At 40.2% G+C, this 24,705-nt stretch overlaps 2 pseudogenes; both read left to right on the top strand.

The window, feature by feature from the left end:
* Positions 1-781: 781 nt before the first annotated feature.
* On the top strand, positions 782-9,631 carry LOC101400626 (olfactory receptor 7D4-like; annotated as a pseudogene).
* Positions 9,632-23,463: 13,832 nt separating this feature from the next.
* LOC101400890 (olfactory receptor 7C1-like) lies at positions 23,464-24,377 on the top strand (annotated as a pseudogene).
* Positions 24,378-24,705: the final 328 nt, after the last annotated feature.

Raw genomic sequence — 24,705 nt, 5'->3', positions numbered from 1 at the left:
AATTACACTTGCAAAACACCTTTCATCATCTTAAGGTAAGACATTCACAAATTCTGGAGATTAGTACATGGACGTCCTTGGGCAGCTATTGTTCACGTTGCCAAGGGAGATGTGTGTGAGTTAGAATTTGCCAAAAATTGATGAGTAAGGCCTTGAGCTGAGAAGGTGGAGGGTGTGTCTGGCACTCCTTGCTGATTTTCACTGGGCATAATCAGCTCATGGTCCTGGTTGTTGCAAATATAAGGCTGCACTATTCAGGTTTGCTTTGCTGACAAGTGATAGAAAAGAATTTCCTGATTCATCTGTTCATGGCTGAACATAGCTGGCTCAGAGGAACACTGGCACAACTGGATACAGAAGCTCAAACACTGCAAGGATTTTCTTTCAGATTATCAGCTTTATTTTCTCAGCCCGACTATTTGCAAATAGGTGAGACACAGAAACCAGCAGCTCTCACAACTCACACCTCATGTTAGTGAAGCACTTTTTTAGTTGCTTCAGTATTAAAGAGAAACTGGATTTATTTTAGCTTCTCATTTGAAAAAAAATATCTCAGAGATGGATTGTGATTGACACAATCATGTGCCCTTTCACCTTGGACCACCAACTGTTGTCAGGAGACGATGTCACTGGCCACCCCTTCAAAACCACATCTGTTTATTGAATTTATCAAATCTAATTTTCCTGAGTATTTACTATATGTCAGTCATTATTTTAGGTTCATCTCTACAGGATAAAGAAGATCAGGTGTGTGGGGAGGACAGGTATCATGACATAAAGGATGGTCTTCATAAACCTCATTGAGAAAGTTACATTTGTGAAGACAGTGAATGACTTAGGTGAGAGCATATCTGGGGAAAGAGTGCCCAGGCAGAAGGTAAGGATAATAGAAAGACCCTCAGGTGGGAGGTGGCCTGGGGGGAGTGTGACTGGAGCATAGAGAATGAGGGAGTGCATAGCAGAAGTGGAGAATAGGTATAGGGGATGATCACGTGACGCTTTCTCTGCCATCGAAGGACTTTTGCATTCATTTAATCTGAGTGACGTGGGGAGGCGTTGCTGGGTTTTGAGAAGACACATGACATGATCTGACTTGGGATTTAAAAGATCATTCTGGCTGCTGAGTTGAGAATGGATTGTAGTGTTTGGGAAACCTGATTGGAGCTGACTGCAGCAAGCCAGGTGAGATATAGGAGGCTAAGACCTTGGGTGGGGATGGAGGGTGGTACTAGTGTAAGAGTTCTTAAGTGGTCAGTTGGGCCAAGTGGATTTGTCATGAGGCAGGATATGAGAGGCAGGGTGTGAGAAAGGAGAGGAGACAAGAATGACTCCAGGTTTCGGGCCTGAACAACTGAAACAGTGGAATTGCATCAATTGAAACAGGGATGGCTATAGGTAGAGCAAACTTGGAAAGAAAGGGGACATCAGAAGTTCAGGTTTTGTAATGTCAAATATGAGATAGTCCAAAGGATAAATATTATACGGCTCAACATATATGAGATGACTAAAGTAGTCAAATTCATAGAGGTAGAAACTAGAATAGAGATTATCAGGGGCTAGGGGGAGAGAGGATAAGGGAGTTAGTGTTTAATGGGGACAGAGTTTCATTTGGAGATGATCAAAAAGATCTGGAGATGAATGGTGGTGATGGTTGGACAACAGAGTGAATGTAGATAATGCCACAGAACTATATACTTCAATGTAATTAAAATAGTAAATTTTATGTTATGTATATTTTACCACAATTTAAAAAAAATGGAGATGTTTGTTTGACATCTCAGTGGAACCTTGAGTTTGGGAGGGAGGTCAGTACTGGACCTAAAAATTGGAGGGTCATAGTTGTAGAGGTAATATTTGAGGCCAGCCAGCTGGTTGAGATAACCAAAGGAGCAAGTGTGAATATGGAGAAGGACCAAAGGCAGAGCCCTGGGATGCTCTGGGAGGAGTAAAGTAAAGGAGTAGGAGAGACCAGTGAGGTAGCAGGAAACTGGGATAGCTGGTGTACTGAAAGCCTGGTGGAGAAAGACCATCAGTGAAAGGCTGGGGCAAAGAGAGAAGTAATTTTTCTTAATAGGAAGAGCTGCAACCCCTTATGAGGGGTATGTCTTTCCCTGACAGGGCCAGAGTTGTGCTCTGCAAAGAGAGAGACCATCTGTCAGAGGAACCTTTGATATTGTTCAACACGTGACATTCCCAAGGCCATGGAAGTTGGGCATTGCTCCAGGCATTGTCAGAAAGCTTCTATGAAGATTTTACAAAGCAGTATTTTAGATTATTTTTCTATTCTCCTCCAGTAATGACCTTGCCATAACCAGGTAGGAAACATACACAGGAGAGAGCCCTGGTGATCTCTGTCTTTGTTTTTTATCTCCTCTTGTATCCATGATGCCATCAGAAAGAGCCAGTGTATCCTAGTAAATGCTGGAGGTTGGGGAGGGTGAGGAGAGATGTAAACAGTGGAGGAAAATCTTTTATTAAACCAGAGTACTAGGGACGCAATAAAGTGTTTCTCAAAGTGTCTCTAGGCCAGTAGCACCAGCATCCCCTGGGAGCTTGTTAGATGTGCAAATTCATGTCCTTCATCCCAGATCTACTAAATCAGAAAATCCAGGGACAGGCCCAGCCATTTGTGTTTAATAAGCCATCCAGGTGGATCTCATGCATGGCTAACATTTGATAACAACTGTCCTAGGAGATTTATTGAAATGCATGATGAAGGACCCACACAGGGCTGCATCTTCAGAGATCTCAGGGCTCTTCACCTCCAAAATGTTATCTACTAACAATGATACATTTGTCTTTGACTGTACAATGCTTATGTCCCTTTCTTTTGTCATCTTCTGCATTTGTTTCAATTATCAGAATAATATTGTCATTTCTTTTTTTTTTTTTTTTTTTTTTTGGTGAGGGAGATCAGCCCTGAGCTAACATCCGTCCTAATCCTCCTCTTTTTTTGCTGAGGAAGACCAGCTCTGAGCTAACATCTATTGCCAATCCTCCTCCTTTTTTTCCCCAAAGCCCCCAGTAGATAGTTGTATGTCATAGTTGCACATCCTTCTAGTTGCTCTATGTGGGACACGGCCTCAGCATAGCCGGAGAAGCAGTGTGTCGGTGCTCGCCCAGAATCCGAACCCGGGCCGCCAGAAGCGGAGTGCGGGCACTTAACAGCTAAGCCACCGGGCCGGCCCCTCGTTGTCATTTCTTAATGCTTCCATCTTCAACTGAATGTTAGCTCTCATTGAAGAACCCACATTATTTATCATTTGAATGATACATCCTTATTTTCCCACTTTAAGAGCCTGCATCCCCCACCCCACACACACACACACGTACGTACCACCATAAGCAGCAAAGGCTGTTAAAAATTATCAAATACATTTTTATTCTTATTGGACTTGCCAGCTTTTGTATTGATATATTTATGAAATAAATTAAAGTAAATAGATTCCCTAAAGCTGAAGCATATTTAGTTTCCTGGGATAATAATTATTGACCCACGTTGTATTGTCCTTTAACATTTTGGTCAATAGGTTGAAGTTCAATGGGATTTTGCCATGTGTCTGGAAGTGTTATCTCTTTAGGAGTCAAGCCCTCTAAACCTGCAGAGGCCAGAGCTGTGGAGAACTGAAGCACAAACTCCCCATGTGGCTCACTGGGAGTGATGTTGGATGAGGCTGCTTCTACGCCAACCCTTGATTTCTAGACCCATGTATTCTCTAAATGGAGATACAGCACATTATTATAGTCATTGTTTTAGAGTGTGTACTGCATCATGTGAATTATCTCTTCAGCATTTCCTGTGTATTCAAATACCAACATGAAGTATCATCACACTCTTTGAAATGAAATGCCTTTCTGTATCTTCTATTAATTTTTTTTAAACTCTCTCCCATATGATACTGTCTTTAGGTTATGTTTTACCTCTGTCCTCCTCTTCTCTGACAAATTTTATATATGATTTATATTTGTCACCTGTATTTCCTCAATAATCAATCTTCAACCCATTCTACTCGGATTATTTCTGCCCGTACTCCTCTATTTAGTGGTAATAAATGGAGCCCTCCCTAATATCAAAAAAGGCCTCTGTTTTACCAGCCATGGTCAAGGGATGTTTTTCAGTTCTCATTTGGTTAGTCTTTCAACAGAAACAAAACTATTAAGTACTCTGCTTTTCTTCAGAAAGAACCTCTTTTTTTCCGTCACATTGTGTACGCCAAGTGATCCATAAAATCTCCAAAGACTTTTTAAGAGAAGAACATCAATAAAGGTGTTTCCTGGTTTCATTTCTTATAGAAATTAAAATTTCTTTAGGGGACATCTTGTAATTTTTATGTCAGATCAAAGAAAGAAGGGTTTCTCCTTAAAGGAAATAAATTCATTTCCCCCTTTGCTGCTTGCACAGACACAACATTGTCTGAAAACCATCCATTTTCTAATCTTTGTACCCCAAGGGAGCTGAATTGTTTGGGGAAAGGAGTCAATAGAACAGTTTATTGAGTGAGAAGCTCTGAGAATTCAACGCTTGAGATTCTGGAAACTTTTAACATGTTTCTGTTGCCTCTTATGTATAATTCTCTGATATCAGCCAAAAGCAAACTCAATTGGGCTTCCCAAGGACAGAGCTCAGAGAACAAAAAGCTTTAGCGATAGCCATCAGAGAGGGCCAGTGTGTCCCAGTGAGGGCTGGTGGAGTAAGAAGGAAACGAGGAGAGAAAGTGGCTTCTGGGCTTTACCTCTAGATTAATGAGACTGGGACAGTCCCATATTTATTTAGTCTACAAAGTATTTTAATTTCCACTGAAACCAGTCTTTTCCAGCTCTTATTCTGTTTCCCTCTCTCTCTTTTTGCAATCTAGAGGCTTTCTTCAATGAGTTATTTTCTGGTGAGTCTCCACCTCTTCTCTACTCTTTCCCATAATTGTAGGCTACAGTTGTATTTCCTGTGTCCGATTGTTTATTCACTAACTACTCACTGGAGATCTATTATGCGCCAGGAATTGTCTATTTTGTTCCTCACATGATTGGATTTTTCTATTATATTCCCTATTTTTGCATTACATTCGACTTACTGGTAACACTTTATAGTTCTGTATTGATTGTTGCTGTTGTTTTGCCTTAGAGTCAGCCATATGATCTACAAATAACGTAATTATTTCTTTTTTTTAAATTTTTTGTTTATTACAGTAACATTGGTTTATAACATTGTAAAAATTTCAGGTGTACATCATTATACTTCTATTTCTGCATAGATTACATCATGTTCACCACCAAAATACTAATTACAACCCATCACCACACACATGTACCGAATTATCCCTTTCACCCACCTCCCTCCCCCCTTCCCCTCTGGTAACCACCAATCCAATCTCTGTCCCTATGTGTTTGTTTATTGTTGTTATTATCTACTACTTAATGAAGGAAATCATACGGTATTTGACCTTCTCCCTGTGACTTATTTCACTTGGCATTATACCCTCAATGTCCATCCATGTTGTCACAAATGCCTGGATTTCATCATTTCTTATGGTTGAGTAGTATTCCATTGTGTATATATACCACAGCTTCTTTATCCATTCGTCCCTTGATGGGCACTTAGGTTGCTTCCAAGTCTTGGCTATTGTGAATAACGCTGCAATGAACACAGGGGTGCATGTACCTTTACAAATCGGTGTTTTCAAGTTCTTTGGATAAATACCCAGCAGTGGAATAGCTGGATCATATGGTAGTTCTATCCTTGATTTTTTGAGGAATCTCCATACTGTTTTCCATTGTGGCTGCACCAGTTTGCACTCCCACCAGCAGTGTATGCGAGTTCCCTTCTCTCCACATCCTCTCCAACACATGTTGTTTCTTGTCTTGTTAACTATAGCCATTCTCACGGGCGTGAGGTGATATCTCATTGTAGTTTTGATTTGCATTTCCCTGATAGATAGTGATTTTGAACATCTTTTCATGTGTCTGTTGGCCATCTGTATATCTTCTTTGGACAAATGTCTGTTCAGGTCTTTTGCCCATTTTTTAATTGGGTTGGTAGTTTTTTTGTTGTTGAGATGTATGAGTTCTTTATATATTTAGGAGATTAAGCCCTTATCAGATGTATGGTTTGCAAATATCTTCTCCCAATCGTTAGGTTGTCTTTTCGTTTTGTTGATGGTTTCCTTTGCTGTGCAGAAGCTTTTTAGTTTGATGTAGTCCCATTTGTTTATTTTTTCGATTGTTTCTCTTGCCTGGTCAGACATGGTGCTTGAAAATATGTTGCTAAGACCGATGTCAAAGAGCGTACTGCCTATGTTTTCTTCTAGAATTTTCACAGTTACAACTAACATAATTATTTCTGATGTTTGGTACCCAGCTCAATTATTTCCTTTTGTCATCTTACCAGTCTCTTTAAATGTTCAGGAAAATATCGAGTGATTAAAGTTGTAGACGGCCTTGGTCTGTTCATGAATTTAACACAAATATTTTAGTGCTTTAATGTAGAATATCCTGTTGGCTACACTTTTAAAAGAACCATTCTTTGTTGAGCTAAGAAATTTTCCTGAGTGACCTCATTCAGTGAGAGGCTCTGTCCTGGCTGCTAAACAAAGTAATATTTGTTACATTTTCCCAAGTGCACTTTCTATTGTGATTATGGTTATGATTTTTCTTCATTGACCTATTCTTGTGATGAATTATGTTACCAAACATCACAGTATTAAACCGGCTTCTCTTTCCTAGAATAGATACTACTTATTCATGATGTATTATTCTCTTAAATTAGATACGAATGCATTTGATTTAATTTTATTTCATTTTGTGTCTATATTCAGGCAAAAGATCTCAAGGAGTTCTTTTGTATGTTATTGTTGACGCTTTGGTTCTCAATCTTTATTATACATCTAACTTTTGTATGTGTGGAGTTCCTACTATGTGCCAGGCACAATGTGAGTCCCTGGAAAGACAGTGGCAAGCAAAAACACTAGTGTCCTCTGACCTGTGAATAAACATAAAATTACCAAAATGAGGGGCACATCAAGAAATAGTACAGGATGCTGGACTTGTGGGCCTCACCCACTCTGTCCTCCTGATCCTCACTCTCTGTTCTCCATCTCACTGGCGTCTCAAATCCCTTCCATTCTCAAGCTCACTGATCCACAGTTCAACTGTAAATTCTGTTCTCTCAGCCCAAAAATGCTTGCCCTTTCCTTATTGCCCCTTGTTAACAATTACCCATCCTTCCTCTCACAGCTCAAATGTTCATATTTCAGAGAAGCCATTTCAACCCACTTTCCCAGACTAAATGTATCCTAAATGATTTCTTCACTCTTTAATTGATTAGCATTCTCCAGATATTAATAACACCAAATCTTTTTTCTATCATGGAGACTGTAAACATTTATTTTTCAAATCTTAAATTTCTTTCAATTTTTAGGGTGATTTATTTTATAGAAGCTTTGAATATTTTTATCAGATCTGTCAATCATATATTTTGTAATTATTCCGCTGCTTGTTAAAACAACACATTCTCAGTTCTAAGCATGTACATGTGATGAAACACTCTCACATGGTTTATATTTTAGTTAATGGTTTTGTGATTTTGTTTTCTCCTCTTATCTATGTAGTCCACATGCTTTTTTTCCCTTTTCTAAGAAGAATCCTCCTGGCTGGCAGTCTTTGAAAGAGAAAGCTATAAGGATCTTCATCAACTAGTACTGTCTGATGGCCAAAAGAGGTAACAGACTTGTGTTTATAACGATCAAAATTCCATCTTTGATGACTGCCCTCTTTTACGGAAAATCTGATAAATGATAACTATGCAAGACAGATTTTTTGTGATGTTAAGAGCACAAGCTGACATTTATCAAGTGTCCATTGTATGTCCCAGGAATCGCAAGAAAAATTGCATGCATCATCTCATTTAATTTACTCATCAGTCATATGGTGTAGGGCATATTTACTACTCCCATTGCAGAGGTGAGGTATCTGCAGCTAAGAGAGAGTAAATAACTTTCTCAATGTCATACAGATGGCATGTTAGTGAATCCAAATTCTTTTCTACGAAGTCAACTCAAGATTCTATTTTCTAAATCACATCTGTAAACTGTACTTGAGGAGACTTATATGCAAAAAATAATCATCATAAAACGCACATATTAATAATGACATTAATAGCTATCATTTATTGAGCTCCTACTGTGCACAAGTCATTTCTAAACCTCACAAAGAAGTTAATAGCAGAAACCATATTTTTATAAAGAAATAATAAGGCACATGAGAGTTAACCATGACATCAAAAGGTCACAGAATTGAGGTTGTTTGGGTTGAAAACTGATGTCTTCATCACTATTACAGAGTTATTAGAATCAAGGTAGCATGGAGATTACCATAGAAAAGACCTTAGATGTCTTTAATAATTTGAAAGACACTTATCAAAGAATAAATTGGTTTATTTCCATAGATTTCAACAAAGGACTTTGAACCAGTGAGTAGCAGATAAAAAGAAAGAGAGACAGACAGACAGATTTCTGCTAAATTAAAGAATGTCTGAATGATTACACACATTTAAAATGGAAAAGGGCTCACTTGAGTCAATGAATCACTCTGGAAACACTCAACAGAGGGTGAAGTTTACCTAAAGGTGAATCACAAGGTGCTAACTAGCTCAGGTATCAGTTGGATGTTCACTGAACATTGCTTTTGCCTCCTTTCCTGGCAGACATGCCAGCTACACGGAATCAGGAAAAAACACAAAATACCAGAATTCCTCCTCCTGGGTCTCTCAGAGGATCCTGAACTGCAGTCCCTGCTCTTTGGAGTGTTCCCCTCCATGTACACTGGTCACCATGCTTGGGTAGCTGCTCATCAGCTCTGATTCCCACATCCACACCCCCATGTACTTGGTCTTCTCCAACCTGTCCTTTGTGGACACATGCTTCATCTCCACCACTGTCCCGAAAATGCTAGTGAACATCTAGGCACAGAGTAAAGATCTCTCACACAGGATATCTCACTCAGGTATATTTTTTAAATGATTTTTGCTGGAATGGATGGTTTCTTCCTGATTGTCATGGCCTATGACCAGTTTGTGGCCATCTGCCACCCCCTGAACTACATGGTCATCATGAACCCACACCTCTGTGGCCTCCTGGTTGTGATGTCTTTGTTCATCATTTTATCTGTCTCCCTGTTTCATGTTCTACTAATTGTGAGGCTGACCTTCTGGATAGGCACTGAAATTCCAGACTTCTTCTGTGAACTGGCTCAGGTTCTCAAGGTGGACTGCTCTGACATCCTCATCAATAGCATCTCCTTGTATGTGGCCATTGTCCTCCTATGTGTGTTTCCTCTCACTGGGATCCTTTTTTCTTACCTTCAAATTGTCTCCTCCTTAATGAGGATGTCTTCTGCAGGAGGAAAATATAAAGCATTTTCCATCTGTGAGTCTCACCTCTTAGTGGTCTCCTTGTTAATATGGGGAAAGCCTGTGGGACTACCTCAGTTCTGCTGTGACCCATCTTCCCAGAGAAGCTTGATCACCTCAGTGATGCACACAATTGTCAATCCCATGCTGAACACTTTCATCTACTGTCTGAGAAACAAGGCTCTGAAGGGGGCCCAGGAAAGGCTTCTCAGCCAAGCAACCTCTTGTTAATGATGGATCACTGGTCTTAGAACTTAGTGGACGTCTTGGGCCCCAAAGTCAAGTATTGAAAATTTAAATCCCTTTTTTTTTTTCCTTTTTATCCCCTAAAACACATGCTTGATTTTTTTCTATTCCCAAAGCACTTATTAATTTGTTTGTATTTTTTTATCAGTTTCTCCTGAGCAACATCCTCAATAATTCCTTTTTGACTTTTCTTCCTTATATGTTGTCGATTAAAGTGCCCTGATTGGTGAGGTTTCTTGCAGCCATTCTTAAGATTTCCAACTTTAGACTTCAAGCACTCATCATATCAAGTGCTGATGTGGTTCCCCCCCAAATTTTCCCACAAATGTTAATGTTCATGTTCTTCACCTTCATTTTGTTGTGAACTTGCTTTTCCAGAACAAGAGATTGAAACTCATACAGTATTCACAACAAGTGCTTACCACATCAGGAGTGTGCTCGTTTCTTCACACATATGATTGATTTCATCTTAAAGACATTTCTTTGAGATATTTTCAATAGCATTACAAAATAATAGAGAATGATTGGGACTTTTTACATAAAAATTTTAACATTATTCCTCAGCAGTCTAGATTAGGGTTTCTCAACTTCAACAATACTGACATTTGGGGCCTGCATTATTTCTCATAGGGTCCTTTGTACAGTATGATGCGTAACAGCATCTCTGGCCTCTACACAGTAGATGCCAGCACCAAATTATGATGATGAGAAATGTCTCTAGACACTGCCAATTGTTCCAGAGAGGGCAAAATTAGCCCAGTTAAGGACATGAGTTAAACAATTCCATGGGTGCCAGAGTTGATGGTGTTAGCTTTCAAAGAGATGGGATAATAGGAAAAACAACATTTTAGGAAAGATAATATATTAGTTTAAACTTGGAAAGGTTGACTTGAGGGTCTACTGAACACCCCATTGGTGCTATCATCTTAGAGATCAAATATATTGGTCTGACGATCATCAGTCTGCATGGTGGCAGTATGAATTAATTAATGGTATAGAAAGAGGAAGAAGTTCCTGTTGAGGCAATTGGGAGTTAGGCAAGCTGAAACTGGTCTGAATCCTACCCATCACACTACAGCTTTCAGTTATAGCGCCCCACCAGGTGTAAGCCTTCACTGGACACTACACCATCCATCACAACATTGGCTGCCATTGTAATTAAATAATTATTCCTATAATTATATTATTAATGACTGCCCCTTAAAAACCTCTACCTGCACTTTGAATTCCATCCGTTCCTAACATTTGGGGCAACATAAACAATCACTTATTCTTTCCTTATCCTGTATATTCCAAAATCTGCATGCAGTGTTATAATTTCCAATGTCATGGGGATGTTTCACATTCTCATTCCTTTCAGTGAAAAATGAAGCTCATTTCATTTGTTACCCACCTTTGAGTACTGCTCCCAACTTTTGTATAATTTGTTCTATACTTGCCACTTCCATTTCACTCTGCTAACTCTCTCTTCAACCAATTCATCTGGAGTCTTTCTCCCTCCATCACAAATTGCTCTCCCTGTTGTCTGCAGTGACCTCATGTCCCCAGTAAATTCTAAGGGATATTTTCATTCTTCAAAATGCTTTATTTTTCAGTAGCAATGTCACTAATGATGGCCTCGTCCTTCTGGAAATAGGAAACTTTCTCATGCAATTCATTTTTGTTTTCTGTTTCATTTTCCAGTGATCATATTCTTTTTTTGTTTGTTTATTACAGTAACATTGGTTTATAACATTGTAAAAATTTCAAGTGTACATCATTATACTTCTATTTCTGCATAGATTACATCATGTTCGCCACCAAAATACTAATTACAACCTATCACCACACACATGTGCCTAATTATCCTTTTCACCCTCCTCCTCCCCCCTTCCCCTCTGGTAACCACCAATCCAATCTCTGTCCCTATGTGTTTGTTTATTGTTGTTATTATCTACTACTTAATGAAGGAAATCATACGGCATTTGACCTTCTCCCTCTGACTTATTTCACTTTCCTGCAATTCATTTTTGTTACAATGGGATTTTGAGAGTCAAGTCTATGGGGCTCCTTGTTCTATGGGACAGGCCTGGGGTTCTACCTCAGTTCTGCTGTAACCCATTCTTCCCAGAGAAGCTCAATAGATTGAGTGATGTGTACCAGGGTCATGTTCATGCTGAAACCCTTCATCAACAGCTAGATGTAGCAGACTGTATAACAAATTACCATAAGTTTACTGGCCTAAAACAATGTACTTTTTAAAACTCTCACAGTTCTGTAGGTTGGAAGTCTGGCTTGGCTTCACTGGGTTCCCTAGTCAGGGTATCACAAGGCCAAAATCAAGATGACAGCCAGAGTGAATTCTCAACTCGGAGCTCCAGAGAAAAATCACTTCTAATGCATTTGTGTTGTTGGCAGAATGCAGTCCTTTGCAGTTGTAGGACTGAGGCCCCTGTATTCATTTTCTCTGGCTGCCGTAAAAATTACCAAAACCTAGGTGGCTTAAAACAACACACATTTATTATCTTACAGTTCTAGATGTCAGAAGTTTAAATTGGGTCAACAGTGCTGCACTCCTTCCAGAGGCTCTAGGAGAGAGTCTCTTATCTTGTATTTTCCAGTTTCTAGAGGCAACTGGTATTCCTTGGTCCCTGTCCCCCTTCCTACATCTTCAAAGCCAGTAGTGTGGTCTCTCTGTCTCTCTCTCTCATCTACTTCTATTTTCACATCTCTTTTTCTCACCATGATCTTCCTGATGTCTCTTACAAAGATCCTTGTGATTACACTGGAATTGGGCCCACTTAGATAATCCAGGATAATCTCCTCATATCAAGTTCCTTCATTTAGTCACATTTGCGAAGTCCCTTTTGCCATGTAAGGTATATATTCACAAGTTTCAGAGATTCTGGAATGGGTATCTTTGGGCTCTATTATTCTGTCTGCGACAGTCCCTATTGCCTAGTGGATGTCAACTAAGGTACACTCTCCACTCCTAGAGGCTCCCAGCATTCCTCAACACATTTACCCTTCCTTCTTCAAGCAGGTAATGGCATGTCAAATCCTTCTGGCATTTTAAATCTCTAACTTCCTCTTCTTAGACAAGCTGGAGAAAACTCTGTTTTTTTAGGGCTCGTATGATTAGATTAAGATCATCCAGATAATCTCCTATTTTAAGGTCAATTGAGTAGGGACCTTCATTTCATCTGCAGTCTCCCTTCACAGAAGCGATTAGGGTTTGATTGAATAACTGGAAGAAAGTATGCATGCCAGGGGCTGGGAATGCTGGAGAAACATACTAATATTCTGCATGGGAGCATTGGGAACATTCCTCAGCAGATCATCCTCTTGTCCAGGAGGAATTTGGGACTTAAGTGGACCCTATCAGTAGGTAGCAATGGTAAAACCTAGCTCATCTTTCAATACCTTTGCTTCTTGCCCACTATTCCTTGGGCATCTACAACTTTATTATTACTATTATTTGGTGAGGAAGATTGGCCCTGAGCTAACAACTGTGCCAATCTTCCTCTATTTTTTGTATGTGGGATGCAACCACAGCATGGCTTGATGAGCGGTGTGTAGGTCCAGGCCTTGGATCCAAACCCATGAACCCCAGGCTGCTGAAGCGGAGTGTGTGAACTTAACCACCATGCCATCAGGCTGGCCACACAACTTTATTTTTATACATTAGGAAAATCAAGATTTCCTTAGGTAATTTCTTTAAGATTACTATCATTTCTGCTGCTGTAGATTTCTATCTTTGATCAACTTTACTGCATCTACACCAGTGAGATACCAAGCTTAGACTTGAAGCATCTCTAGGCATGCCATGAAATAAAAGTATCTCAAATTGGGTGCCGGCTCGGTAGCGCAAGCAGTTAAGTGCTCACGCTCTGCTGCGGAGGCCCGAGGTTCGCAGGCCCGGATCCCGGGCGCGCATTGACACACCGCTTGTTAAACCATGCTGTGGCGGTGTCCCATATAAAGTGGAGGAAGATGGGCACAGATGTTAGCCCAGGGCCAGTCTTCCTCAAGAAAAAAAAAAGGAAGGATTGGCATTGGATGTTAGCTCAGGGTTAGTCCTCCTCAAAAAAAAAAAAAAAAAAAAAGTATCTCAAATTATGATAATGATCATAATGATGATAGTAATAATGACCTAAAAGTATTACTTAAATCTTAATTAGTGCTTTTGTTACATCTTTAAAAATTGAGTGTGCCTTTATGCATGGTGCTTCCATTTATACATTTTTATTTCTGAACATACGGTGATTAAGACCATTATAATACTAATGGAGCCAACATTTATTAATTATTTGCCATGTGCTACATTTAATACTAAGACCACATTCATTACTTGTGCCAAATTAAAGATGGCTACAAATTGTCTCCTATAGAGAGGTGATGTGTATTTCTTCTCTCCTTTAATCTGGAATAGCAAGTGACTGAACCAAGAGAGTTCAGCAAGAGTGATGCTGCCTCACCTACAAGACTAAGTTATTAAATCCTTGGGCTTTTTGACTGTTGACTCTGGCAGCACTAAGCCACCAAATAAGAGTTCTGACTACTCTGAGACTGGATTACTAGGGAGGTCATGTGAAGGTGTTCTGTTCCTGTCTCAGTTAAGGTCAACTTTCTGTTCCTCCGTGTTAGGCACCAGACATGTGAGTGTCACCATCTTAGGCTTCTCAAGCAGCCAAACTGCTAGCTGAACAGCACCATGTGATGTAGAGCAGAGGAACTGCTGAGCCCTTCCTGAACTCCTGACCCACAAACCCATGAGGTAAACAAAAAGTGGTTCTCGTTAAGCAATTAAATTTTGGTTTGGTTTGGTTTGTGATGTGGGAATAAACAGCTCGGTGATCACCTTATTTGATTCTCAATTAAAAAAAAAAAGTCTGGACAATTGTAATTGTTATTGGTCCCATTTTACAACTCAGAAACTGATGTTTTGAGAGGCTGGAACTTAGCCAAAGTTTACAGACGTGGTAAGTAGTTTCAACTATGACTCAAACTTAGCATCACAGGTTAAGAGTCAAAACAGTGGACATGATATTTGAGAGGAATATCTAAAATAACCTCTTAATAGGAGGTATTATTTGAGAGCCATGTTTTAAAACTGCTACAATTTGAGTCTACATGTTTTTACTGAGGGTGCAGCATGGAGAATCATAGTGTGCCTGAGTAGCTCTTAAATAATTAACACATAGAAGGAGACAGAAAGAAAGGGAGAAGGTGATAAAGGCAGTCACTAGATTCCACTTTCTTTATCTTCTATCCATGAAGTAGATGGCCTTCCATGTTTCTGGACATTATGGCCCCACCTTTGCCTCACCTGAATTTGCACTCCTTCCCTGTCGATGTCTCTGCAATTTTCCCCAAGGCTACAGGGCTTGACTTCATTCTAGCCCTAATAGGAATTAATTACGCCAGTTAAAAGTCTTTCTATTTCTAGGGCATCACATCACAGCAAGATGCAATCTCCACAGCTCAAAATATCCAGTTCCTTCTTCTCTCTGCCCAATCCTAGGAGATGAAACTCTCAGGGAGAGATAGGAAAGAGATGGTCCCTCTGTTTCATATACTGTCCAACCTAGCCCTCTCTAGACATCAATTACACTTTCCAAACCTCCTGCATGCTGGAGGGAAGGCGTGGCCAACTCTCATCTAGTTTGACAACATTTTTATCCTTCCACATACATAAATGTATAACCATGGAAAATGTGTAATTTTGTATTTTTTTTTTTACCCAGATGGAATTGCATTGATTATATTGTTTGGCTGTTTTTCCTCATCAACATGCTACACAGAATTCCAAAGTATGATTGCCAGCTTATTCAGTTATTTCTCTGTCGATGGGCATGGAAGGATGGGATTAACTTGTAACTGGTAATACTACTAGAATGAGGTCTATTTCCAGGGTCAGTTGGAATCAAGATGTTAACTCTTGTCCAAGACAGAAATGAAATATAGCTATGTAATTATTTATAATGTGCTGTTTAAAATACAGAAACCTCCTCAGAAGCCCCTGTATCAGCTTTGTTCCATCTTGTACTGAAAATTTATAGATTGGTGATCTACAGCTGGGTTACATAGCCTGGTTTTGTCTCTGTAACCTATGGGGTATAATCATCCTTTCAGTAAACTCATCCCTTTGCTTCCGTGACAATGAGATATCTGCGCTTATCTTGGTGGTTTGCGATTTGAAGATAAAACACATCCTGGGCATCTGAGAGAATTACTTAGACATGCCTAGATGTCTTGGAGTCCTGTGATAATTTGCTGTACTTTCTTTCTCCCACTGTACAATATCCTCTGTCATTTCAGCCTCCCATAAGTGTATTTTTTGCTCACTTTTAGAATTTTGCTGTGATTTAATAAAGAAAAATTCTATCTGACATATACTAGAGAAGTCGCCATTTGAACACAAATTGTTCTTTGAGAAACACTCTCAAGGAATTAGACAGTGATCTTTCTTCATTTTATGGTGGAGTTCCATGTGGTGTATTATTTACCATTTAGTGCTAGGATCTTACACAGTACTTGGCTTAAATCATTCAGTAAAGATTTGACTAATTAATTAATTGATGACACCTAGGTGCAAAGCCCCTATCAAAATCTTTCAAACCTGCTAATCGAACATCTTGACACTTTGCCTCTTCCACTTTCTCCTAAGGACTACCAAAGGCAGAATAGGTGTCATTGGGGATTTCCAGGATTTGTTATTCAGTGTCCTAGGAGAGTGTTTCTCCTATTCAGTCCAAGAATGTCTGATCATTTGGCACGCTTTTAAAAGTAGATTCTCAAGATCCATCAATTCCATGTCTAGGTAAATATTCAAAAGCATTAAAAGAAGGCACTCAAATAGATTCTTGTACACCAATGTTTATGTGATATGTTTATAACATTAATAACAGCGGCCAAAATAAGGAAACAACCCAAGTGTCCGTCAACAGATGAATGAATAGACAAAATGTGGTATATCTATACAATGAAATATTATTTAATCTTAAAAAGGAATAAAATTCTCATCATGTTGCAACATGGTTAAACCTAGAAAACATTCTGCTAAGTGAGATAAGCCAGATACAAAAGGCAGAAAAGTATTATATGATTCCACTTAGATGAGGTACCTGGAATAGGCAATTTCATAGAGACAGAAAGTAAATAGAGGTTTCCAGGAGCTGGGGGAGAGGGAATGTGGAGTCAGTGTTTAATGGAGACAGAGTTTCTGTTTGAGATGATGAAAAAGTTCTGGAGATGCATAGTGGTGATGGTTGCACGACATTGGGAAGGTACTTAATGCTACAGAACTGTACAATTACAAAATGGTTAAAATAGTAAATTTTCATATACATACATATATATATACACAAAATAAAATATAAATAAAAAACAAAACAAATAAAAACTCTTGTAATTTTTTTAAAGTAGATTCTGAGGCCATTTCCCTGGAGATGTTGACCAGTAAAGTCTGGGAGAAGGTGAGAAGCTATATATTAACAAAAGCCTCAATTAATAATTTTGACAAAGCTAAAATGATGAAACATTGCCTTATGGCAATGGTTCTCAAAAGATTGTCATGGATACCAGCAGAATTTGGAATTTGTGAAAAATCAAAGTGATCACACCCAAACCCAGACCCACTGAAATAGGAAGTAGAAACTTGGGGGTTGGACCCAGAAGTCTGTGTTTAAACAAATCCTCAAGTTCATCCTGGTCAAGGCTGAAGTTTGAGAAGCATTACTCTAGTGAATCTTGGGACCCTTTGCTACTCAGCCATCTTCCTGAGGAGGAAACTGCAAGTCAGAAAATGCTGACGCTTGTCCCCAAGAGGAGGTCCAAGGAAGACTAGAGTGATTCTTTCCAGAGGAAAAAGACCCAGGAGACAGGAATCACAGCTGACCCCACTCTTTGTCTCCCAGGGATAAGGACTTGGCAAGTCAGAGACCTCTTCCTGTGTGGTTCCTGCCCTTGAGAAGTCAAACTTATCAAGGTATGGAAGATCCATTTCTCAATTTGTCTAACAAGCTTCGGAGGGGATCACACCCAAACCCAGACCCCCAGGGCCACAAAACTTGTAACACATCAACTTACAGTTACCAAGGCCTCCCTGTACTAGGCTCCAGACACTCATGCCTTCTCCAGGAGAAATCAGTCAGGCCTCATATCGTATGCCTGGCTCTATGTCCTTGCTCTGTTGGGACACAGACCTTCTTTCTTCATCACCCACCCTCCACCAGAAAGATTCAGAAGAGCTGGTCACCACAGTGGGCCCACATTGCCAAGTGTATAGCCCAGTAAGTGTTGTGTGAAATAGGGAAAAGAGGTGGCTGAGTAAAGTGAGCATTGACTATTGTTAAGCAGAAGGCAGGGGAAACCTAATGTTGTCTATGGAGAAGGAGCTCTAAGGGCTAATTGTTTGGGATGGTGAATGGCTAGACTCCTTGTTTGAAGTTGCCATGGCATAGTGAGATTTTACAGTCTCCTTGGTTGATGGAGATTATGTGGAGCGGCAGTAAGAGGTTAAACTCCAATCCATTCTTTGACCCCATGGCTCTTCCCAGGACCAAACTGTATAGTGATATATTTCCCAGTCTGAGGTGTACAAATGGATGCCACCAGGTATTGATAGAGCTTTCCATCCTTCACAATGAAGTCTTTATCTCTTCTTGTCATTTTCTTCTACTACCTAGCCGAAGAACTCCAGAGCCTCCATTTCACTCAGCCTACACAAATCTTTCTGACTTCTTTTTGTCACCCTCATTTGCTTGGGAACATTTCCTCCTTCTCCAAAAGAATCTGTCCTTCCTCCTCCTTCTGCACTGTATCCAGAGTTCTGATTAGAGACCTCCAAAAGAGGAGGATCTGTGTTTCCTGGTATGTAGGGCTTCAACATCTAAACTCTAGGGTGGGGTGGATGAAAGAGGGAAAGTGAAGGACACAGAAAAGTCCAAGATTTAGGCCCCACTTGATATCTCACCCGTTTAATCTGGGAGCATTTTGGGAAACATTGAAACTCACATATCCCTTCCCCATAGTTCTCCTTAATTCCTCTTGGGTCTCAGATCTTATCCTTAATCAGGGACGTAGAATCATTAGCAAGACATTAGAATCATTTCCTCACCACTTCTGGCCTTTGTTCCCCTTCCAAAAAATGAGTGGCTTGGTCCCTTCAACTCTAATGATGTGAGGATTCCCAACAAATTCCCTTTGCCCTTAGTTTTGCCTGCCTTAAATCCGTCTTTAACTCCAGACACCAGAGAAAATTGTGATATGGGTCATATTATTCTTTTGGTTGCAGTCCCTACAGAGCTCCCATCCTTTATCCATTATTCATTTCAAGGGTCCCAGAGATGTGGTCCCTGCCCGCCTCTCCAACCTCATTCTTCACCATTCCCATTTCCCACTTTGTGCTTCAGCAAATTGCTAGGAGCATTCTGTCTCCTGCTGCTTGTTTGTGAACCTTTTCTCTTGCTGTCTTCTCTGCCAGAAAAGTCTCTACTCAATCATCTACCTAGATAACTCCTTGTCCAGGGATCTCTTTCTCCAAAAGTCCTTCCCTGACTCCATCAATCCAGGCTGGATTTACGACTCCTCTCTGTATACTACTCTCCAGACTTCCTTTATTTTAGCTTTTATTTCACTATTACAATAACTGGTTTCTGCCTCCATCTCTACTCGGAAGGTGGACTGCCTGAAGAAAAAGATCATACCAGTAATTTTCACATCCCCAACAGCAAACACTCATCCGGTCTCAAAGAAGCCCCTCTTGCAGAAGGACATCCAGGACTTTTTCAGTGACTGACAAATAGTCTATTTCAATTCTTCTCTACTTCCAGGATAGCTCAACAAAATTGTGCACTAACACTAGACACTAGAAACAGAATAGGACATATTTATTTGGTGCATGGATAAAGGGGCAAGTGCAAGTGTCACATAGCTGTATCCTCCACTCTAGCTTCTAACCTCTGGTCCTAATGTAAAAGGTTTCTAACCTGTGGGAATCTTCTTTCTAAGATGAATGTTATTATTCATAATTTCATGACCCATTTGAATCACAATTCGGCCACTGCTGCAAACCCAGGTGGGACTTTATGAAAGAAATAATCATTGCAGTGGATTTGAATGCTGAGAACCTAAGGACAAACATTGCAACAGACAGACTTCCAACTTTGTCCAGCAGAACAAGATTGATTCTCACTGATTTATCTCCCTCATGCCCATTAATTTTTTCATTGACTATTTTTCATTGTCTCAATCTTTTTATTTGGCTTGAGGAGGTAATATTTGACTATCCTAGGAATAAAACCATCTCTCTGGCCAAATCATTATCTATTTACTTTCGCCAAACACACTTACTTTCTAAACCTTGAAGGGTTTCATGGACTGTCTATCTCTTTCTCAGGGGAAGCAATATGCAGCTGAGAACACATTCCAGCTTCAGAGGCTGAGTCCTTCTTTAACTATTTCTTACATTAGCAAAGGTAATGAAGAGAATTTTCAGCACTATCCTCTATGGTGCTCATTAAATACTTCTAAGAGAGATATTGCACCAGAATGTTTACACATGAGCCCAAAAGGATGAGGGACAGACCTGAGGCGATGCTTAGAATATCACCAGGGAGGAAAAGAGAGTGTGATACTGGCTCAAGACAAGGTTGACATAAGGGAAGCCATGTTGTAGAAAAGAAACCTATTGTAACTTTGAATGACCTCTGACAAACTAACCAAGCTGGATATGCACCCTCAGGGAGATCTAACTGCTATGTTGATTTTACAACCCCTGCCTATGCTTATACCTCCCAGCTGTGATAAGATGATAACTTTGTTCTTTTGAGTTCCTTAGGAATGTGATGACCCCCAATAGAGAATCTATGCTAATAGCCATCACCAATGAAAACCAAAAGATCTGGGGTGGCAACTCTCAGTCAGGAACACTAGAATGTCAACATTCCTAACTCCCTCCCCTATAACCCACCGGCCCGTTTAACTGTTGTAAGATTTTGTGCCCTTTTAAGATAGTTCTCTTGGACATTAGTCGGCCATCTTCCCTCTTGCTAGCAAGCTGTAATAAAATAAAGTCCTTTTTCTCCTACCACCTTGTCTCTTGACTATTGGCTTGTCTTGCAGTGGGCAGATGAACCTCCTTTTTGGACGGTAACAAGAGGGCATCTGTCCAATGTCTGCCCATCCCCTGGCTCTCTCCTTTCCAGGCCCTGAGGGTCCTGTAACCAGAGATAAAGGAACGAGAGTCTTTATCCACTTTCCTGCTGTTGCTCTCTTGTGGAAAGTGCATCTGCAAGTGTTTGAGGAGAGAACACAAAGGACACAGAGTCTCGTCACTCAGGGATGGAGGGTGCTTAGAAATTTACTTGCAAGTGAAAGGACTCAGAAAATGAATGTTGAGAAATTTCCAGGAAGGGAATTTGGGAAATAATGAGGGTCCTTATTTATAATCCCAGAAAAATAACTGTGACAATTAATCCTTTACAAAATATCTTGGAAACGTGTAATCTCCCTACATAGTTTCTCAGTTACATCCTGTTTGTGCCTCTAGATAATTGGGACAGAAATCAGGGACATGCGTATAGGTATTTCAGACAAAGACTAGGGAAAAGCAGTTGCTGACACTTCTACGGTTAAAGAGCCCAGGTGAGAGAGTTGGTAGATGCAAGAGGAGGGCCTGGCTATTTAATGAGCAGAAACTTTATATTCTCTTTCTGTCTCTCTTTCTACCTTTCTTCCATCACCATCTTATTTCTTTTATCCTCTCCATATAGTAACCTCCTTGAAGGCAAATGTTGCTGAAAGTTTTGGAGTAATAGACACCCAGGGACTATATGATGAGCTGCAGTAATGGAAAAATATTGGTTTGTTTTCTTATCAATTTATTAACTCAGCCACCAAAACAATATGGAGAGTTTTCTGTGTGCTAAGAACTCAGCTTGTCTTGAGACCTGAGGAGGTCAGGAATCACCTAAACAGGTGAGAGCTGTGCCAATATAGAATGACAGGTAGGAATTAAGAGAAGAAAGTAGAGAGAGGTTTAGGTAGAGGGAGTAGGTCTTGAAAAATTGCAGAGACTTCAGAGTTTATGATCCATTTGGGCAGAGGGAAGCTTTTCTCAATGACAGAATTTAGCGTAAGAGATGAGAAGTGTGGAGAAATAAGGCTAGAGGGTCAGAGTGGAGCTGTGATACACCAGGGCATTTGCATGTTTTCAAAAGGTGGCAGGAAGGCATTCTAAGTGTTTAAGTAGAGTAGTGATATGATAAGATTTTCATTTTGGAAATACCAGTCAAGTGGCTGTGGGGGAATTGAAGGTGAGACTTCCAACCAGGAGGGAAGCCCTGCAATAGATCTAGTAGGAAATGAAATTGATTTCCTCTTTTCCAATGCAATTGATGCCATTAACATGCACAGCACATTCCAAGGAAGACCCAGAATCTTGGGTATTACCCATGCACTCTACTTTTTCTGCTCAATAAAACAAATTGGAATGCATGAGAGCAAGTCACATTCACTAAAAGTCAAGAGAATCTTTTACAAACTATCGTATTTTGAAGATGCATCATTCCAATTGCTTAGAATATCTCTCAACTGATCAGAAACCACCGGAGATGATTACAAACTGTCCATGCCCCAAAGGGTTAGAACAAAGATGTTCATCCTTTTATTAAATAATTGTGTAAGACATGGCTATTTTTATCACTCTAGAGTTGCTATCTGCTTTGGTATTTTATACCTATGAAGACTGACAGTGATGACAGCCAATAGTGGCCTTTTTCGTTTCTAGTTGGGGCATTACAAAAAAGGAAGTATGCAAAAATATTTCTAACAAGGCAAAACAGAACACTGAAGGTCATTTTATGATCTTGTGTTTTTCTTGTCCCTGGTTACATGACCCATTCCTCTGTATTAGGATATAGGACTCTCAGGATCTTGAGGTGGGAGAGTCAGAGGGTGGGTGGGCTCTCATGAGTGTCCCCGTATTTCTAGCCCCATTCTAAGCACCAACTTAATATGAGTTGCATGTCTGACCCTCATCGTTTCAGGCTTATATGCAAACACCCTGCTGCAATTTCTCTCTCCCTCCAGTATTTAATGAGCACCATAGAGGATTTTACTCCAAATTCTGTTTGTGACGTTTGTAGGATCTTACTTTATGGTACTGAAATGGTTTAAGCCTTGATATCCATGCTTTCCTTGGACCGTTTAATGAATCCATTAACTTCACAGATGAAGGGTGGTTTGTCAGGTGGTAAATGTCTAGGAAGTATCTGGCCTTGTTCCTGCAGGATGTTGATGGTTCCTGGTACAAGATGCATTAAGTGTTTGAGAATGTGGTTTAGTATTTGGTGAAAACATTTTTCTTTCTTTATTTTTTTTCCCCTTGAGAAGTAAACCTACATTCTACTCATCCTGCAATACTCTGTCCAGATACTTGCGATACTCTCTCAAATTTTCTCACCTCTGAGACCAGATCAAGTTACTGAGCTTCACTGGACCTCATGTTCCATATTTGTGTTAGAGTGAGCATGGACCATTTTATCTCTAAGGTTCAAAGTTGCTCTTACCTTTTTACATTTGATGATCCTAAGCCAAAAATAAAGAGGATAGACGAGTGTCCCAGAGGCCAACATACAGGGGTTGATCAACATTATGAAATGTTGCATGTAACAAATAAGAGCATGTAGGATTCCTAAATTTTGTCATGTTAAGGCGTTTATGCCCAATCCTTCACTTCAAGAAATAAAAAAAGTAGAGAGACTCTAGAGTCTGTCCAGTGTCTATTTCACATTATTTCCCTTCCTCAACCATGTAGCTGATGTGTCAGCAACATGGAACCAGGAAATCAAACAAATGTTTCTGAATTTTTACTCCTGGGTTTTTTGCAGGACTCAGAGCATCAACCCATCCTATTTGGGCTGTTCCTGTCCATGTTTGTGGTCACCGTGCTTGGGAATCTACTCATCATCCTGGCCATCAGCTCTGACTCCCACCTCCACACACCCATGTACTTCTTCGTCTCCAACTTGTCCTTTGCTGACATCTGTTTCACCTCTACTACTGTCCCAAAGATGCTGCTGAACATCCAGACACGGAGCAAATCCATCACTTACGGAGGCTGCATCACTCAGATATATTTTTTCATGGTCTTTGGAGGTATGGACACTTTTCTCCTCACTGTGATGGCCTATGACTGGTTTGTGGCCATCTGTCACCCACTGCACTACCCAGTCATCATGAACCCCGACCTCTGTGACCTGCTGGTTCTTGTGTCCTGGTTCATCAGCCTGTCATACTCCCTGATCCAGACTCTGTTGATATTGCGGCTGTCCTTCTGTACCAATTGGGTAATTCCACGCTTTTACTGTGAACTTGCTCAGGTCCTCATGTTTGCCTGCTCAGACACACTCATCAATCATGTCCTACAATATATGATGACTGGTCTTCTTGACATTTTTCCTTTCTCAGGGATCATTATCTCCTGTACCCAAATTGTCTCCTCAATCCTGAGAATTCCATCAGCTATTGGGAAATATAAAGCATTTCTACCTGTGTGTCTCACCTGTCTCTGGTTTCTTTATTCTTTGGGACAGGCCTGGGTGTGTATCTCAGTCCTGATGCATCTCCCTGGACGGGCATGATTGCCTCTTTGATGTACACTGTGGTCAACCCAATGCTCAACCTGTGGAACAGGGACATCAAGAGGGCTCTACAACATGTTCTCAGGAGAACACTCTATGTTTAGTGAGGAGAACATTCATCCAAAAATGAGAAGATTTTTGAGCTGACAGTGGCAGCAGCAGTTGGTTGAAGACATCCTGCCTCTTAATCACATGGAATTTTGTCCTCACCCTCCTCCATGTGTGGTTTTGGTCAGAATTGCCTTGAGAGTACTTTGTCTTAACCTCTTATGGTGACTCCCCTGTTTTTCTCAGTTCTGCTCTCTTAATCCCTCCTTTTGCTTATCCAATACTGCACCTCAGCTTGGATTTCCAGTCCTGCAGGTTGGTTCCAGCCACTTCAAGTACCAACTTGGAACAGTTGATTAAAAATTACAAAATAGTGCATTGTAT

This window comes from Ceratotherium simum, chromosome 39 (assembly GCF_057802395.1).
Source record: "Ceratotherium simum simum isolate JZ-2026a chromosome 39, ASM5780239v1, whole genome shotgun sequence".
NCBI lineage: Eukaryota > Metazoa > Chordata > Mammalia > Perissodactyla > Rhinocerotidae > Ceratotherium > Ceratotherium simum.
Note: the sequence above shows the minus strand (reverse complement) of the source record. Positions and strands in the feature narration are given on the sequence as shown.